Source organism: Sminthopsis crassicaudata, chromosome 5 (genome assembly GCF_048593235.1).
Source record: "Sminthopsis crassicaudata isolate SCR6 chromosome 5, ASM4859323v1, whole genome shotgun sequence".
NCBI classification, from domain to species: Eukaryota; Metazoa; Chordata; class Mammalia; order Dasyuromorphia; family Dasyuridae; genus Sminthopsis; species Sminthopsis crassicaudata.
In genome coordinates, this window is record NC_133621.1 from 160,955,733 (window position 1) to 160,974,869 (window position 19,137).

Consider the following 19,137-nt stretch of genomic DNA (forward strand, 5'->3'; position numbering starts at 1 on the left):
CGATTCTTTAAAATTAAGTCCATTCATGTATTGTGGTAACAACAAATAGAAACCAGGGGACATCTGCCATTCAAATGAGAACTTTTACTTCTTCCTTTTTCAAAACATGTGGGGTGTTGTTTTTATTATCAAATCCTCTTGGCTATTCTCCTAAACTTAGATGCTGAAAGCTACTTCCTTAGTTAATTTTCCTGGGGTCTTTTGATGGCCCTAGCCTGATACCAAAGAAAGGTTGTTGAGTATTAGTGGGGCGGTCATGTTTTCTATTAGTGTTATTTCATCATTAGTTATTACAATTTTCTTACTGTGATTCTCTGGTAAAGTATATTTCTAGGATTATTAATAACTTATGTAGCCCTTTAAGGTTTACATACTTTAAGAGTTATATGCTATAAAGGTCAGTGAAATTGTTCCTACCTAATAGAAGAAGAGATGAAGACATCAGGAAAATAAGCAGATTCCTCCTTATTATGAATGGGCTGTTCCTTCTAAATCATGCATCAACTAAGTCTACTCCTACTTCCAGTGCCCTCCCCCAACTCCATATCCTCCTATCCAATCAGAGAATCTAACTATTTGGCACCAGACAAAAATCATCATTGACTGAATTGCTTTTTAAACTGTTTTCTTGGAACTAAATAGACAGTGTCAGGATAGAAGAGTAAAAGACTCAAGCCCTAAGATGAGGTCCAGTCCATTACTTTTTCCATTACTGAGTCCCATTGGGATATATTATACCTAGGATCATTGATCTAGAGTTAGAAGGATATTTGAATCTATTGAGCCCAAACTCATTTTGTAAATGAGGAAACTGAGTAACTTGTCCAGGTGACAGCTAATAAGTGTGTGGGGTAGAATTTGAATTTAAGACATCCTGAATCCCAGACCATTGTATCCATTGTGCTATCCAGCTACTGCAACAATTCCTTATGAAGGTTGTCTTTGCAGAGGTGTAAAGACAGTAATGATATTTCTCATGGTGTTTTCTGTGTTGGGCTTTTCATGGGCTACTATAGAGGATGATTACAGCTTCCATATTTTTTTTTCCTCTTGGAAAAGGGGAAGAAAAGGGGAAAAATTGCATTCTGCATATTTTACAAAAACTACTATAGTAAAGTTTTAAAATATACCTGACAAAATGAAAAAGTAGATGAAATGTAAACTCTTCCAACCATTTTAGCATGACAATGCCAATAAAGTGCATATTTACAAAATCTGGAAGCACGTTGTAGATAGGAAGTTATTTTATCTTGCCTTTCTCAGTACTGTTTTCATTTGTCACATACAATAGCTGTAGCTGATTTGTCATTCATCATGCTACAGACAATATCTGGTGATGATTCGTTATCAGGAAATAAGAGTCATTCTCACTAAATTCAAAATCACAAGAACACATTTGGAGATTCAAGATTTCAGTTGCCCACAAATGACAAATCATTTCCTTTTTGGGATCAACTAAGTATAGACATTAGATCAAATTTGTCAAATACAAAGCCTTCACTTAAAAAGGAAAATACAACATTCACCTTTGCATGGGGGGAACAAGAACAGATTAATAACCTTTTTTATTAAAGCTTTTTTTTAAATTTTCAAAACACATGCATATGTAATTTTCAACATTCACCCCTGCAAAACCCTGTGTTCTAAACTTTTCTCTCCCTCCCCCCACCTTCTCCCCAGATGGCAAGTAATCCAATATATGTTAAACATGTGCAATTCCTCAATACATATTTCCACAATTATCATGCTGCACAAGAAACAGATTAATATCCCAATGCAAAAATCAAATAGAATTTCTTTATTCTCCAATTTGGAACTATGCCCAAAGGACTATCATATTGTGTATACCCTTTGATCCAATAGTCTCTCTACTATGCCTGTATCCCAAAGAGATCATAAAAAAGGGGAAAGGACCCAGATGTGCAAAAATGTTTATAGAAGAGTGGATGCCATCAGTTGGAGAATGGCTGAACAAGTTATGGTATATGAATGTTATGGAATAGTATTTTTCTGTAAGAAACGATTAGCAGGATGATTTCAAAGATGCCTGAAGTGACTTACATGAACTGATGCTGAGTGAGGTGAGTAGAACCAGGAGAACATTGTACACAGTTAAAAGAAGATTATATGATGACCAATTCTGACAGATGTAGCTGTCAATTGTCAATAGTGAGGCAATTCAGGCCAGTTCCAATAGATTTGTGATGGAGAGAGCCATCAGCACCCCAAAAGAGGTTTTTGGGGACTGAATATAGATCTCAATGTAGTGTTTTCACTTTTTTGTTGTTTGCTTGATTGGTTTTTTTTTCTTTCTCATTTTTCTTTTTAATCTGATTTTTCTTTTTTTCTTTTAAATTTTATTATTTTAAATATGGGAAAATGCATAGAAGAATTGTACATGTTTAACATAGATTGTTTGGTATATAGGGGAGGGAATGAGGAGAAAAATTTGGGACACAAAGTTTTGCAAGGGTGAATGTTGAAAACTATCTTTGCATTTATATTTATACTAAAAAGCTATTGCTTAAAAAAAGGAAATTCTTCATTCTCCCCAAAATATTGATATATGTGCAGTCAACAAACATAAGAGAGCACCTACTGTGTGCAAACCACTGCAGTAATTAGAGGTTATCATAATCATTGATGGTACTCCTGTACCATGATTATGGAAATTTCACTTAAGCAAAAGATAATATTCCATCCTGGGAGCCTTTTACTCTTAATTTAAATACTGTCAACCTACTCTAAAATGCTAATTACGTCTAAAAGTTTAAGACTTTTATGACTTCCAGAGGTAGATAATGTCTTGTTTGTTTCTCAGAAGATGAACAACTCACTATTGTTGGGGAACTGCATTACCTAATTCAGTTTCTCAGCTTCAGTGATTTATTTCTAATCCATGTTCATAGAATGATAGAATCTAAAAGCTAAAAAAAAAAACAACAAACAAACAAAAAACCTAGAGATGTTAGGTTCGTGGGTTTAGATTCAAAAGAAATCTCAGAAGTTATCTGTCCAAGTCCCACATTTTACACATGAGGAAACTTAAAATCAGAGACTAAAATGATTTGCCGAAAGTCCTAAAAGTTTGAAATGGAAAAGGTATGTTTACACTTTGCCTCGGTCTCTTTAGTTTGTGGATAAAAAATCTGAGGTCCAGTTTGAGGTTCAAGGGTTTAATTTCTTGTCCAGAGTTACACAACAAATTGATGGTGAGAATCAGTTTTAAGGCTCCTTGATTTCCAGTTCACTGCTTTTGTCCTCATATCATAATGCCTTACAAACCACTCAATCTCCTTTTGACCTAGTTTTCTCATTTTTTCAGATAAGAACAATGAATCTGCCTTAAATATGTGTGTGTGTGTGTGTGTGTGTGTGTGTGTTTGTGTGTGTGTGTGTGTGTGTGTGTGTGATGGGGATTTTATGTGGATCCTAAAGGTTCTGAAAGGCTAAATGTAAAATATTATGAATTAGTTATATGACTGTATAAAATCAGACTATCTCATTCAATATTGGACTTACCATAGGGTCTCCCCTGAACCTGATTAATGAATAAGTTCACTCAAGTCAAACTATATTTTCAAATCCTCTCCTTTTCTCTTAGAGAAAATGTGTAGAATGTGGTACTAAGAAATAGCACAGAAACTTGTGTTCTCAGAAGCTTTAACTGATTATAAATTGAAATTCTACTGTAGGGTGTCTCCCAGGTAGACAGAAAAGTGACATTCACAACTGGATATGTGGAAGCGGGAGAGAAAATATGTCATATAGTAATGCACTGTATATTATGGGCTGTCACGTAGTGGGATTTGGGGGGAAATGTTGAAATTCAGAGCACCTTCAGGTAGTTAATTATCATTCATCACAGGCATACATTTCAAGTCAATAATGTGTCATTACTCAAGTCATAATGTGTCTTTGGAACACAGCGAGGGTCTCTCACTAGTAGACTTGCATTTTCACTGGTAAATCACAGACAGATAATAAAGAGTATCATTAGAGGATGCAGAGTCCCTCAAAAAAGAGATTGGGGATTTAGGACAATGAGACCAAGCACAGGCATTGCTTGTGATTTACTTACAGGACTTATATTATGGCTTGTGATTTAATTTAAGGAAATCCTTCAATGGGAAAACTCTCTTCATTGAAACAAGTCAGAAATTTATGTGTAATTTTGAGACTTAGTTGCTGGGGCAGAGAAACCTAAATCGCTTGCCCTTGGTCACAGCTAGTATATGTCAGAAATGGGGCTTGAACCCAAGTTTTCCTGACTTCTCAGTTGGCCCTTTATGTTATCTCTCTTCAAAAATTTAAGAATTGAGCTAGAGACTGAACCAGTGATTTCATGAATCTATGTGAAGAAACTCTATCAATTCACATAAGGACCATATAATTGTAGACAGTTGTGTATCACACTAAGACATCAAATTATTTCCCAAGATCAACCAATATATATTAGAAGTTGGATCTGAATCCAGACCTTCTTGAGTTTGAGGCTGACTTTCTATGCACTCTTAGAAAAAATGTGTAGAATATTAAGTATTACAATTGTGATTGCCTCCAAAGAAGTTAGGTCTACTATGTCTTTAGTAATGATCTTGGGCCAGGTTTGTTAGTGTACCTGCACATGCTATGTCTACCTTTTTTTGAAAAACTTGCGTATGGCATGTAAAATATTTCCATTGATGAGAGGAAGAGAGATTATAGATTAAAAAAAGTTAGTTCCCATATCATTAATTCATATAAATGAGGAAAACTGGTACCTTTTTCAAAAATTATATCTACTTGAGATAATAATAGTAGCTCCATTGATCTCTCCGTAGCACATTGCAGTTTTCAAAGTAGTTTATAACAACTCTAAATGAGAAATATTTCAAGTATTATTATCTCCTCTTGACAGATGAAGAATCAGCCCATGAAGTTTAGACATTGAACCAAAAGTTACTCAATTCTTATGTAGTATGGCTACAACAGGAACCCATGTCCCATAACTCTTGGTCCACTGTCCACTCCCACCTGTTCTACAGGAAGAAAGAATTTGTTCTAAAGTCACACAGGAAGATTCAGGGAGAAAACATTACATTTGTAGCTCTCATTTTTTATGACTAACTCAAAATGATCATATCCTTAGGGAAAACCCACTTGTATTTTCACCCATCCCACAAGCAATGCTGCCAGGTTGCTGAATTATAAGCCAGATTTTCAGTGTGTGAATTCATATCAAGATGTCTTTTTGCACTATCAGCCAGTTTGGGTGCCTTCCCAGTAAAAAAAAAAAATCCCCACTGTTTAGGTTAGAGGTAACAAACTGCTGAAATGATTCAGAGTGGTGTGACTGGAGTAGGCTTTAGCACAGTTGTAAAGTAGATGAAGTTTGTTATCATTCCCACTCTCCCCATCAATGTAATGTTTTTCCCTTCAGGTCTCTCTCCTTCCATATTGAGTACTATTGTTCTCCACTGGTAATCACCAACACTCTGTCCTTTGGAAGGTGGTAAATGAAAGCAGATATTCGCTGACACCTGTTCAAAGTTAAGTGGGTAGAATACTACCTGAAGGCAGAAAGACTTAAAGTTCATGTATTATTTGTGTGACTGTGAGTAAGTGATTTAATTCTGCCTCAGTTTCTTTATCTGTAAAATGAGTTGGAGAGGGAAATGGCAAACCACTCCAATATCTTTGTCAAGAAAATCCCTAATGAGTTGGACACAACTGAAAAAACATTGAGCAACAACAGCTCAAAGTATGACCCTTTAAAAAGCCACAATGCAAGGCTCACCTCCCTCCCTCCCATTTTTGTGTGTGTCATCCTTCTAGGACCTCCAGGATGACAGGAACTACCGCAACCCTGTCAGACCTTGACTGGGCTTTCTCATGTCAATGATCTGGGACTTCCTTCCTCCAACCCACCAACAATCAAAGAAAACTCTGCTATTTCTCTCAAGGGAGAGTAAAAGTTGTGTATTCACAATCTTTGGTATTCACAATCTCATCAATTTCACCTGTGTAACTAATTTGATGACCCAAATACTGAAATTCCACCCATCTTAAGCTCTCTCTTATTGCTTTAAGGCACACTAAAATGAAACTATATCCTTGGGTTGTTTTTTGTCCTTTGTTCTTGAAGAGGACCATGTTATCAGGAAAGAGATATTCTTAGTTGAAACCATCTCTGACAGTTTTGACAAAGAAATGGATTCTCCTTGTTTCTGGGGGTGGGAAAAATAAAAAAAAAATAGTCAGCAAGGAGGGTCAAGCATTGAAGGATTTAGGAAATGAATTAATTTCAATTCAACTAGTACATATATAGTGCCTAGAATGTTCTAGACATTGTGCTAGGCATCTGGATGTACAATAGCAAAACAGAATTTTTTAATGAAATTATCTCTCTACAGTAGTTTATGTTATGCTGGATTAGAGGATTTAGAGCCCAAAGAAAAAGAAGGTTGGGGCATAGAGTCCAGGTCCTGGATTGTATGAGCAAAAAACAAAAATGATTTTAAAAAAAACAAAACAAAAAAAAACCCCTCAACTTCTGAGCCCTGGCCAGATTGTGGATCTGTTCTGGAAATCAAACAAAGGGTGTATCAAAGCAGAAAGTTTCGTAAAAACCCAGAATCCTTAGATCTACTGATTCTGGCTATCAAAACAACTTGACTTTTATATTAAATGAAGAAAAAAATTAATTGTATCTATTCCAAGACAGAAAATTGGCATTGATTTAACTTTTATTTATTATATGTAATTTTTATATATAACTTACATGTAAAATATAATTCATTGTTGTTCAGCAATTTCAGTTGTGTCTGACTCTTTGTTCCCTATTTGGGGCTTTCTTAGCAAAATCATTAAAGTGGTTTGCTATTTCCTTCTCCAGCTCATTTTACAGATGGGGAAACTGAAGCAAACAGGGTTAAGCGATATTCCCAGAATCAGACAGTATTAAATGTTTGAGGCTAGATCTGAACTTAGAATGCTGAGTCTTTTGTACAATATGCTCCAATTTACTGTGCTATGTAACTAATAATATGTATTAATTAAACATCAAGCATGATTTTATTAAACATTCAGAAACTTTAGGTCGTTATGTCTTCTTTAACTTTGGAAATTCAACTTCATAATTATTCTAGGATTTATTTATAAGATATAGCATCATTTGTTAGGGTTTTGGTTATGTTTTTTTCACCCCTCAATAAGCAGAATTTGAAGCTTTGCTATTAGTTCTTAGTTCCTGTATTAAGTGTATGTTATGTGCAAGACAGGGAGGTAGGGATGGGGTTGGGGAGGTGAAGCAAAAACATCCCAAAAAAGCAGAGAGAAAACTTCCCTGACCTCAAAAAAGATATAGTCTACTGGATGAGAGAGTTTGGAGTCTGGGAGGAAGAAGAGGTTAGAAAGGCTAGAAGGAATCATTTTTTTTATTATTAATAAAAAGGCAAATAAATAAATAAATATCCAAATGACCAAATAAAGTTGAATTAATTTGTCCAAATTATGTTTGCAAAATCACTGATCCTTGTACTGTGTTTTTTATTAGCCAAATTTGTTTAATTATGCAAATAGAATTGATCATCCATATATTGTTATTTTTTCCCCCAGTGATAGAACTAAATGTGCAATTATTTCTATGGTAAGATTAAGGTCTTTACTAAAATTCTTCAAAAATATCATTTTAATATTCTAAAATCTTTTAACATAGAAATTAATGAATTGACATATCATTATGTAATAGCTGAACTAGACTAGAAAAAATTCCTATATTGATTTGACTTGGAGTTTTTTAGGGAAATGCCTAAGGAAAGGTCCATGGTCTAATGGGACAGCTATAGATAAGAGATCTGCTATTTATTTTCAAAGTGGTTATCTATTTTTGATGCAATTTTACTTTTATTGAAGTTTAGCTTCTTTGTTTATGAAATGAGGATCCAATTGTAATAATTTATTTTTCCTTTCTTAACTGTTCTTTGGAGAATTATTGATATATATCTATGTATGTATATGTATATATACATGCATATATAACTTTTAAAAACAAAGTTTAAACTTGTTGTCTGACATGGTCACAGCATGTGGTATTCTGGTTAAATTATATGGTCTAAAGAAAGCTATATGTTTGTCTCTGATATAGATTGACAATTTGGAAGATATTAGAATACAATAAAATATTTAACTAAAGTAAACATAATTTAATTTTAAGATGGTTGACTTGGCTCTTCATCTTAAAGCATACCCTAGTGAATTCCAGAAACAAACATTAAACAACAACAACAAAAAAATATTCTAGAAAAGACAAATGGGCTTTTGGGTCTTTCATTGCCTCAATGCTATAATTATGAAAATGAATTATCATAATGCTAATAAAGTATTACAAAAGTGCCCATTAATAAAGATTTCTCCATCTGCCTTCCTGTTCTCTTTACAGAGATGGGAGGAGGGACTATTATATATGTCCAGGTAGGAGTAATTAATCATATTTTTATTATTTTATATACATAAATGAATGCATATGCTTTAGTTTGGCAGAATAAAACACCTATACACATATATAATAAAAAATAAAAATAATATGTTATTATTTTCCTTAAAAACAATGATAGTAAGTCATATTATATAGCATTTTAAGGTTAGCCAAGTGCTTTCTTCACAGTAACTCTGTGAGGAAGATGGTGAAAGTATGATTATTTCCACTTTGTAAATGAAAAACAGAGTTTTGAAAAGAAATATGATTTGTCCTTGGTCACAAGCTAGTAACAGATAGGATTACAATTCAGGGCTCAACTCTAAATCCAAAAATAATTCTACTAAGCCAAACTAATATAATGCCACTGAAGTCAGCTTTTCCCCAAATGAAAAGATGCATTTTTAATTAAAGACCTTTTAAATATAGTTAGTATATCATTCATTTGTTGAATTTTTAAAAATCCACAATTGAAATACTCTATTAAATTTGATTCCGTTTGTCCTTTCCAAACACTTTTTTGTTTGTTTGTTTAATGTTTGTTTCTGGAATTCACTAGGGTATGCTTTAAGATGAAGATCCAGATCTCTTTTCTGCAAAAAACAATTTTCCAAAGGATATTTGTTAAATAATGAATCCAATTTTATTTTATAAATATTTGTCAAAAACTAGTAAATAATTTGAAAAGTCTATCTTAAGGGTAGAAAATAAATGAATTATCAGAGAATTATTTAGTAAGGGAAAAAAAATCTTGACCAGAAGTTTACATAATAAAAGTCTTTGGAACTTTTCAAGAATGAATGACACATAAGTATAGTATACACAATTAGAGAAGAAGATTGACCACCACAAAATCTTTTTATTATGTAAATATGGCACTGATTTTAGAACCAGGTGAAGATAACATTTTTAAAAATTAAAGATCAATTTTACTAATAAAATACATACGTAAAATGCTAAAATGAAATATTAGCTAATAAACTATAGCAATAATTAAGAAAAAATTCATAATGATCAAAAGATATTTATTTATTTCAAGCATGAAGAAGTAACTTGAGAACTACTATCAATATTGTTAAATATATAAATCAAAAATGTGTTTTTAAGCCATACATTAATAGATGTGAGAAAGTCTTGATAAAATTCAATATTTATTCATAATAAAAATACTGAAAAGGAACATAGAAAGATTTTTCCTTAACACATTAAAAATAACTGCCTTTAAGCCCAACACCCAAATAATATGTAGTAGAAAAACATTAGAAGAATTCCTACTAAATGCCAGTATAAAGTAAGATATATAATTATAATTTTTGTTTGATATAGTTCAAGACATTCTAGAATTATAGTAATACAGAGAAAATATATTAAAGATATAAACAATAGAAGTTAAGATGGAGTTTTCAATGAATTTACAAGTTTAGTTTGTCTAATCAATGTGATAAGTTAGTTCAAATACTGTAGTCTTAAATCACATTGAGTAAGAAACAGTTTCCAGGAATAAAGAGATGATTATTTCATTTTATTTTTTTTTTCTGGTCAGATAACATTTAGATTACTATATTATTCCACAAAATCATGTGTTAAAATTTACTAGTAAAACCCCCAAAATCATAATTTAAAAATAATTTATGATGACAAAAGTCATCAAACCCTTGGAAATTAATCTACCCAGGAATTCATGGGAACTATAAAACTATAAATGACTAAAATTTTAAAAAATAGAAATTATTGAAAGAATATTCCACATTCAATAATAGATCTAATTAGTGATAATACTCCCAAAATTATTCTAGGTATTTCATACAAAACCATTCAAATTACAAAATGCTTTTGCATAAGCTACACAAAAGTATTTAATGAATTTTATATAGAAAAATAGACAAGAATTTTAAGGATTAATGTAAAGAAAGTTGATAGGGCAGCTAGGTGGCACAGTGGACAGAGCACTAGCCCTAAAGTCAGAAGGACCGGAGTTCAAATCTGACCTCAGACACAGCTTCCTAGTGTGTTACCCTGGGCAAGTCACTTAACTCCAACTCCCTCTAACTCCAAACGGAGGAGGAAAAAAAAAAAGTTGATGAAGGTAGTCCATATCTATTGCTGAAAGACTCATCTTAACTTTTTGTTGCCTTTGGTTGAAACCCTAAAGTGTGATTTCAAATGAGGAAGTAAAACATAACACAATTTTTAGACACATATATAAAATGATCTGCTCACTTTCTCCAGGTATGATAATTTAACTCTCTCTTAGGAAACTTGAAAATGTAGAATTATTTTTTTTTGTGTGATTAAAGTGCTTCAGTTCACATTCACTTCATTACTGACATGGAATAATTTATTTTTTTTAGTTTATCCTCCTGGCTTCCATTTCTGCTTCGATTTCCATAATACTATATCCCTATAGTTCTATTCTTATCTCTCTGACTGTACTTTTTTTTAAAAAATAGTTTTTATTTACCAGATATTTGCATGGGTAATTTTACAACATTGAAAATTGCCAAACCATTTGTTCCAATTTTTCCCTTCCTTCCCCCCCCCCAGATTGACCAATACATGTTAAATATTTTAGAGTATAAATTAAATACAATATATGTATACATGACCAAACAGTTGTTTTGCTGAACAAAAAGAATCGGACTTTGAAATAGTGTACATTTAGCCTGTGAAGGAAATCAAAAATGCAGGCAGACAAAATTAGAGGGATTGGGAATTCTATGTGGGTGGTTCATAGTCATCTCTCAGAGTTCTTTCTCTGGGTGCAGCTGGTTCAATTCCTTACTGCTCTATTGGAACTGATTTGGTTCATCTCATTGTTGAAGAGGGCCACATCCATCAGAATTGATCATCATATAGTATTGTTGTTGAAGTATATTGATCTCCCCGGTCCTGCTCATTTCACTCAGCATCAGTTGATGTAAGTCTCTCCAGGCCTTTCTGAAGTCATCCTGTTGGTCATTTCTTACAGAACAATAATATTCCATGTCATCCATATACCACAGTTTATTCAGCCATTCTCCAATTGATGGGCATCCATGTACTTACCAGTTTCTGGACACTACAAAGAGGGCTACAAACATTCTTGCACATACAGGTCCCTTTCCTTTCTGTAAGATCTATTTGGGATACAAACTTAGTAGCAACGCTGTTGGATCAAAGGGTATGCACAGTTTGATAACTTTTTTTTCATTGTTTTCCCTTTATTCAGCAAAATAATTATGATAACAGAAATACTACAGATCTGGAAGCATGTGAAAGAGCACATTTTTTAAACATGTTCCTGATTTTTTTGTTAGACAAGCTAAAATTTTTGTCGCCGATGGCAGGATAATAACCTGGAATATCAATATCTGGAAATGTATGTCACTTTAGAAAAATATACTAAATTCTATCAATGTAAAAAATGTCAATGTATGGCATTGAAGATGCCATAATAATAATATCTTAGCATTGATGATCAAAGGTTTTTTTTTAATTTATTTTTTATTAATTTTATAATTATAACACTTTTTTGATAGTACATATGCAAAAAAAAATTATCTATGCAGTTTGATAACTTTTGGAGCATAGTTCCAAATTGCTCTCCAGAATGGCTGGATATATTCGAAGTTCCACCAATAATGTGTCAGTTTCCCTGTTTTCCCACATCCCCTCCAACATTCTGCATTGCCTTTCCCTGCCATTCTAGCCAATCTGACAGGTGTGTAGTGGTATCTCAGAGTTGTCTTAATTTGCATTTCTCTGATTAATAATGACTTGGAGCATCTTTTCATATGACTAGAAATAGTTTCAATTTCTTTATCTGAGAATTGTCCGTTCATCCTTTGACCATTTATCAATTGGAGATTGGATTGATTTTTTATATAGTAGAGTCAATTCTCTATATATTTTGGAAATGAGGCCTTTATCTGACTTTTGACTGAACTTTTTTGATCTTCTTTAATGATGTCTATCTTTTTCCCATCCATTAAGTAAGTGTTTTAAAGATTTCTATCCTTATCTTTCTTAACTTTTTCTCCTTTCATGACATGGTCCACTCCTGTAACTGCTATGAGCTCTATGCCAATGACTTCCAAATCTTTGTCTCAACCCTAATCTCTCTGCAGAACTCTGGATGCATATTTCCAACTGCCTGAGTTGATGTTGTGTAAACCTGGCTGATCTATCAATCCTTCAAATGTAACATACAAGTAATTGTTATCTTGTTCCCAAACATATACGCTTGATATCTTTTTTCTTAACTTCTCTAGAATATAATGATCTTTCCAGTTGTCCAGTGACCTTGGAGCCCTAATCAGTTATCTTTATAGTGTAAGCACTGTAAGAACTCCTTCCAAATTGACATCCAATCATTACTGAAAAGAAGATTTGGCATGAGGAAAGTACTATCAAACTATATTCAAGCATTTGAAGAACCACGCTGTAACTGAGCTTGCTCTGTATAAAAGAAAGAAGTGGGAGCAATAGTAAAAATCTAAATTAGATTTTGTGTAATAATTAATCTATCCAAAAGTTGGATAGCCTGCCTTACAAGATAATGATAGCCTCTCCCTAACATGAGGTCTTTTTTAAAAAAATAATAATTTAATTTTTTATTTCATTTCCATCCCTCCTCATCCTGCAATAGAAAAGGCCACCATGTAACAGATATCTTTCCATCAATCAATTCTCTGGATGTGAACACATGAGATCTAAAAGAAAACCAACCTACCAACCTAAATATATATTTATTAAATATATTGTAGAGGGAATAATTTTAAGGTATACTTTAAGTTAGATGACTTCTGAGGTTTCATTTAACTCAGAACCTAAGAAGAGTCTTAGTAAATTAAGTAGCTCCAAACTTACTCATCATTTAGCCTGTCTCTATCCATTTCTTCTTCATTAATAGCTAGAAAAATTTTGCCAATTGTTTATTGGAATCTAGATAAATAAGATCTTCAAAGTTCTGGGGTTTTTTTAAGATATGAGGATGTGCCAAGAAATGGAAATGGATAAATCTATCATAAATTTGTCACTTAGAGTGATTACCTTTGATAACATAAGCAAAGAAAGTAAACAAATGGAATCATACCCCCTTTTTCCTACCAACAACACTAAAATTTCATAGCACAAACATCATTTGCTAATTACCATGCACCTTTTCTCCAGTCTGTGACTACAGGTGGCAATGAGGAGAGTTATGACTCTGGTGCCTTTTATTTGCATTGTTTTTAAGAGGCTGAGTGTGCTAGAGTTATCACTGTTGTAAATTCTCACTTGTAGTATGAGATAAGCAGTAATGTGACATTTTGTGGAGGGCTATGTTCTAAACGCTGTGGAAAATGTTTCTGTTTTGGTTTTTCTTGTGGCTTAATTTACTTTCAAAAAGTCAGAGGGGTTTCCTCTGAATGTCCTTTGTGCAGAAAATGTTTCTCTTTTGGTTTTTCTTATGACTTAATTTACTTCCAAAAAGTCAGAAGGGTTTCCTCTGAATGTCCTTTGTGCAAAGAAGACTCAAAATATTCTTCAGTTTTAACAGGAGGGTTTAGCATGAGAGAATAATCATGGAACAGTAGGAGTACTGCAGAGACCTCATTAGATGGTTTGTTACTACATAAATTTGCAATTGCTACTGGAAGCAAAGAAGCATTACCTTTTTGTTTCTCACTTCCCAAGGAGCAGGGAAAATTTGGAATATAAAAATGTAGATATAAAATCTTACATCTTATAGATATAAAATATTTTTTGAATATTTGTGCGTATTTTTTTTTAAACTAGACCCACTATTTAATCAGTAGAGAAAGTCACCTGGAGGGAGGCTCCTTCAATCAATACAGATTGGCGACAGCTCAGTAATTTATGGTTTTAAGAGACGAGGCTGGAGCATGGAGAAGTTAAGTGACTTTCTCTGAGGTACATGTCTAATTCCTGTTAGAAGTTAATCCTGAATCCAGGTCTTGCTGATTCTGAGGTAGATTCTCTACCTTAATGTCTGTAGTTTGTTTGACCATATACAGTAAATCGTTGAGCACATAGTAAAGAGTACTAAAATTTGGAGTCTAGAGGATTTGTTCTGCGGTTTTACGTTGTAGGACCTTGGACAACAGACAACTTATGTCAGTCTCCTCATACATAAAATGAGCTATTTTCCTGTAAAACACAAATTTAATCTGTGCACTTGATGATCCTGCTACAACAGCTTTTCTAAAGGGCTTCCTTGCTTTTGTTAAGCGCAGAATATGAACTTTTCCTGGAGATCTTTCCGCAAAGGGTTAACTGCAGACTCCATCGGGGTGACTTGATAACCTTGCCAGACGACTGCTGTGAATCCTGGAGTTTAGGGTGTCTCCGCTGCCTGACCGTGACCTGGTCGAGGATAATGCCAGACCTGTAGTGCCTCCTTTGTTTGTGGGGACATTAATGTAATTGGGTAAAGAAAACCTCTTAAAGACCCAGCTGCGATCTGGTTGGATAGTCTGGGGAAGTGGGGGCTTCTTTTCTTGACCTAAGCAAGACTGAATTTCAATCTCCTTGAAAAAGAGGGTGATAATTTCTGCCTCCTCCCTTATTTTCCCAAGGGTATTCTGACAATTAAAGAGAAAATGTATGTGTGGAAATTGAGCTCCTCAGGCAGAAGCACTCTTGAAATACAATGTGGGTGGAGTTACTATTATGAATAATAATCCCGTTTTTATTTTTTTGGTGCTTTCTCCCTCCTCCCCCCAGGTCGGTTGAAATGGAACTCTTGCGCTGAGAACGCCTTTCCTGGGTGATTGGAAGGTACTTGACTAGCGCCGGCCACTTGTCACTGGCTATCTCGCAGGAACTCCCATTTCTAAGAGTTGAAGGGAGAGTACAATCCAAGGGCCCAGCGTAGGCCGGAGCAGGGCCTCCACACCTCTGGCCAGGGTGGCCGCCTGGCCGAGGGCCGGGGCCGGAGAGGGGGAGCTGGCGGGTTTTCGGTAAGGGGAAGGTTGACTTTCTCACTGGGGAGCTGGCCCCTCTCTAGTTGGCTCCCTCTCCTCTGCCTCCCGCCTTCCTCCACCCCACGAACGCACACTTACACACACTCACACTCTCCCTCTTTACCGGGGAGGAATTTTCCCCGACTCAGCACAGCGCTTCCCTGCTCGCCAGCATAATTCAAGACATAACTTTGCCTTGATTGCATGTGCTGTCGGGAGGAAATTGAAAGATTAACAATCTCTAGGGCCGCTTTCCCTCGCGCCCCCTCCCTCTCTTTTAAAGGGAGGAAGGAACACAAAGGAGGGGGCTCCGCTGCTCTCCCCGGTTTTCACCGCCCCTCTCAGGTCTGGGCACTAGTTAGCCACCCCGCTGCGAGGCGGGGGAGCCCGACCCCCCGCGCTCGCGCTGAACTCGCTTTCCCGCTGTCCGTACGCGAGGGTCCCTGCCTTTCACATGACCTAGCCGCGTCAGGCCTGGAGGCTCCCCCGGCGCACACACCCCCCTTCTCCGGCTCTTCCTCTTGCCCCTCCCCCTCCACTCGTCCTCCGGTTCGAAGTGTGTTTTTGTCTGCACGTGAGCCCTAGCTGAAGGAGGAGGAGGAGGAGAAATCAGAATAGGGACTCCCGGAACGTGTAAAGCCCGTGTCAAGGGTGATTGGGCAGCAGCTGCTCCTGCACCTCCCAGGCAGGCTGGGTGTCCTGGCGGCTGGTGCCTTCGCGCGAGCTCCTCACCAGGTTGCAGCTGAGGGGGGGTTACCTCTCTTCTGACCCGCCCCCGCCCCCTCCAAGCTGTCGGGAATGGAGATGGCTGTGGTGCACTCTGGATGGCAGCCAGTGTCTGTGTGAGAGACCGTTAGTGAGGACATGGGATGTGGTAGGATTGGAGAGAGAGGAGCAGCTCCTTGCAGAGAGCGCGCGCGGCTACCGGTCCGAGAGAGGAAGGGCCAGGCCTGAATCCTGAGCAAACCACGGATTCAGAGCAATGGATGCTGCCTGTTAGGCCGAGGGCCTGCTGGATCGGGATTTAAGGGGATGCCGCTGCCTGTGGAGAATTGGGTTAAAATCTGAAGTTCCCCGCTCCCCGGGAAGTGAGAAGCAAAAAGGTAATGTTTCTTTGTTTTCCAGTAGTGATTGCAGGGAGGCGGTGGGTCATGCAGCAGTTTTATTTCCATTGTAGAATGCTGGACTAGTTTTTCTTAAGCCATAAAATCCTGAGGTCTCAAACAAACATTTTGTTTCTCAGCATGTGATAGATTATTTAAATGCAACTCCACGTGAGAAATATACTCATCTTCCTCCTGCCACATCTTGGCTTTGGGAAGAAACGTGCAAAATCTGAAATTCACACACAAAATAGCTGCAGGCTGGACTGGGTAGGGTGCTTTTTTTTTTTTTTTTTTTTTTTTTTTTAAGCCTTCCGTGAAAGTGACAGAAGAGTGAACCACAGTCTTATCATCCTTAGTGGGTGAGAGGGGGCAGGGCGGGGACGTCTGCAGCCTAACAAGCTGCTGGCCGGTTTCCTAGGACTGTTAAGGATGGACTGCTCTTTTACATTTCAAATGGCTGCTGCAAGTTTAATGCAGAGAAAAGGGGGACTGCAAAGGTTTGGGAAGAAGGAAGAAAAGAGGTTAGAGAAAAGAAAAGAAGGAACACTGGAAACCACCTTTATTCTGTTTGTATCCAGTCAAAATGATTCTTTGTGGGCAACCCACACCCAAAAAGTTAGCACATATTAAATTAGAAAAGACTGCTTAGTCATCTACTTATAAAGCTGTGTGTGCAGTCTGTGTGTACACAGAAACTCATTTCCTTTCTTCATTACCTTGTTAGTGGAGCAACTGCCTAGTAGATTCAAGCATCTTTTGCAAAATTTCCAAGGGAAGGCTGTTCTAAGAATAGAGCTGGCAGTCCCTCGCTACTCTGCATACCGGCTCTGAATGATACAACCATGCCGCCTCTCAAGCAAACCAGCATTCAAAGAAATGTGATCCAGTGCCCTTAAAAGACTCTCCTGACCCAACTGTGAATGGATGAGGCTTTTTCATTTTTTATTAATGGAGCATTCAGAAAGAGAAAGCTGCTATTGTTTCTAGCTTATTTAGGTTTGTAGCTTCCCAGATTTTCAACAGAGCTCCACAGAAGATTGGAACATGCCCATTTTTTTAAGTCTTAAATTCTCAATGGTGCTAGCCTGGTGGTTCATTTTGGGGAATAAATGGCTTTTGCTGTGTTGTCTCCTAGTGGGTGGTAGAGGGGATGAATGAAAAAGGAAGTACAAGCTGGTGATGCAAGTTTTCTTTACTCACTCTCTAATATCCCTAAAACTGACTTAGTTGTGAGGGAAATGATAAACAGAGAACTAAGTTAACATGATGAAATCGACATTAATCCAGGAAAAGATGGGACATGGATTGAGGTTCTGTAACTGCAGTTAATAAACACTACTTAGTTTTGGACAGTTTAGAAAATAAATAACAAAATGACAAAAATAAAAATAAAAAATGCATTTTATTATCTATATCTTGTTCTTTTTTAGAATTTCTCTCAAATTCATTCATAATTTTTTTGGTTCACTGTACATTCATGTATAATTCATGCTGGGCCAGGAGATAAAAATCTGAAAGCAGAAGAGTACTGATGATGATTCCCAAAGTGTCAGTCATCTCTTGCAGACTGTAACGTGTAGAGGAGAGCCACTTGTGGTACATTAACTGCTGTTGGCAAATAGAATCATTTTGCTGAGAATGTAGTTTCAGTTTGTTTAAATACTCAGCATGAATGAGGGTGCTGTGACAAATAGATTTGAAACTATTAGGTCCTGGGTGGTTAAATAGCTACTGTTAATTTAATTGGAGTCAATATTTGAAGACTCATGGAAATGAAAACTATACTGGCCAACCAGGGAAGAGTGCATTGGATTAGCTTGGAAAGCAAGGCCTAAATTGCAAACTAAGATATATACAAAAATTAACCATCAAAAAAATGTAACTTCATGCATTCAATATCAAAAGAGGCTCAGTTTGAATGAGTACCAGAAAATCCATCTATCCCATTTTCTTTTGTATGATAAACAATAGATTACTTGTTGTTACTTTTGCTATTTTCTTCTAGACATTCAGAATAAACTTATTTTTATTGATGATACTGGTTATTTGTACAGGATCTTGATCTAGGGGTCTATTTTTAGAATTTATTTCATTATGATCTGAGACGAGTGGTATGTAAAGCAGAGAAACTGAGGCACTATGAGGTTAAGTAATTTCCTTATTGTATAGTTTTTATAGACTAGTAGCAAATAAAAGGAAAGGTACCATATGCAAGTTGCAGAACAGAAGAGAACAAGAAATTAGACCTTTTCTAGGGATCTGGAACTAAGATGAATCTAATCAGAATTGCATGGGTGGTGGAGGAGGTGGTAAAAGTGAAAGTGGGAGGGATTGGTATGTGATTGGTATGTGAAGGAGGGAAGAGAACTATGATCCTGTAAAGAAGTTCATGAAGTATCACAATTGCAGAAGTTTTTGTCCTAAGTTTTTGTTGTTTTTTAGGAGTATGAAATAAAGATATAGTATTTTCAGAGAAAGCTATTACTATAAACTAGTGCTCTTATTACTCTTCTTTTAAGGAAACCTTTCTATTAATAAGTATCTTATGCCAGATCTCTCACATGTATTCTAAGCTATGGATTTAGCATGATATTAGGATTTAGTCATTGTTTTCTAAAGTTTTCTT

General features: G+C 35.9%; 1 protein-coding gene across 8 annotated transcripts in view; it reads left to right on the forward strand.

The window, feature by feature from the left end:
- Positions 1-19,137, forward strand: part of FRMD4A (FERM domain containing 4A) — a 733,796-nt gene that overhangs the window by 436,926 nt on the left and 277,733 nt on the right. Inside the window, exon 1 of one of the 8 annotated variants that reach the window (XM_074268580.1) lies at positions 15,771-16,508. The exons of the other annotated variants lie outside the window; for them this stretch is intronic. The gene's annotated coding sequence lies outside the window, so the exon portion shown is untranslated. Of the gene's footprint in view, positions 1-15,770; positions 16,509-19,137 lie in introns of those variants that run through there. 8 annotated transcript variants of the gene reach the window in all.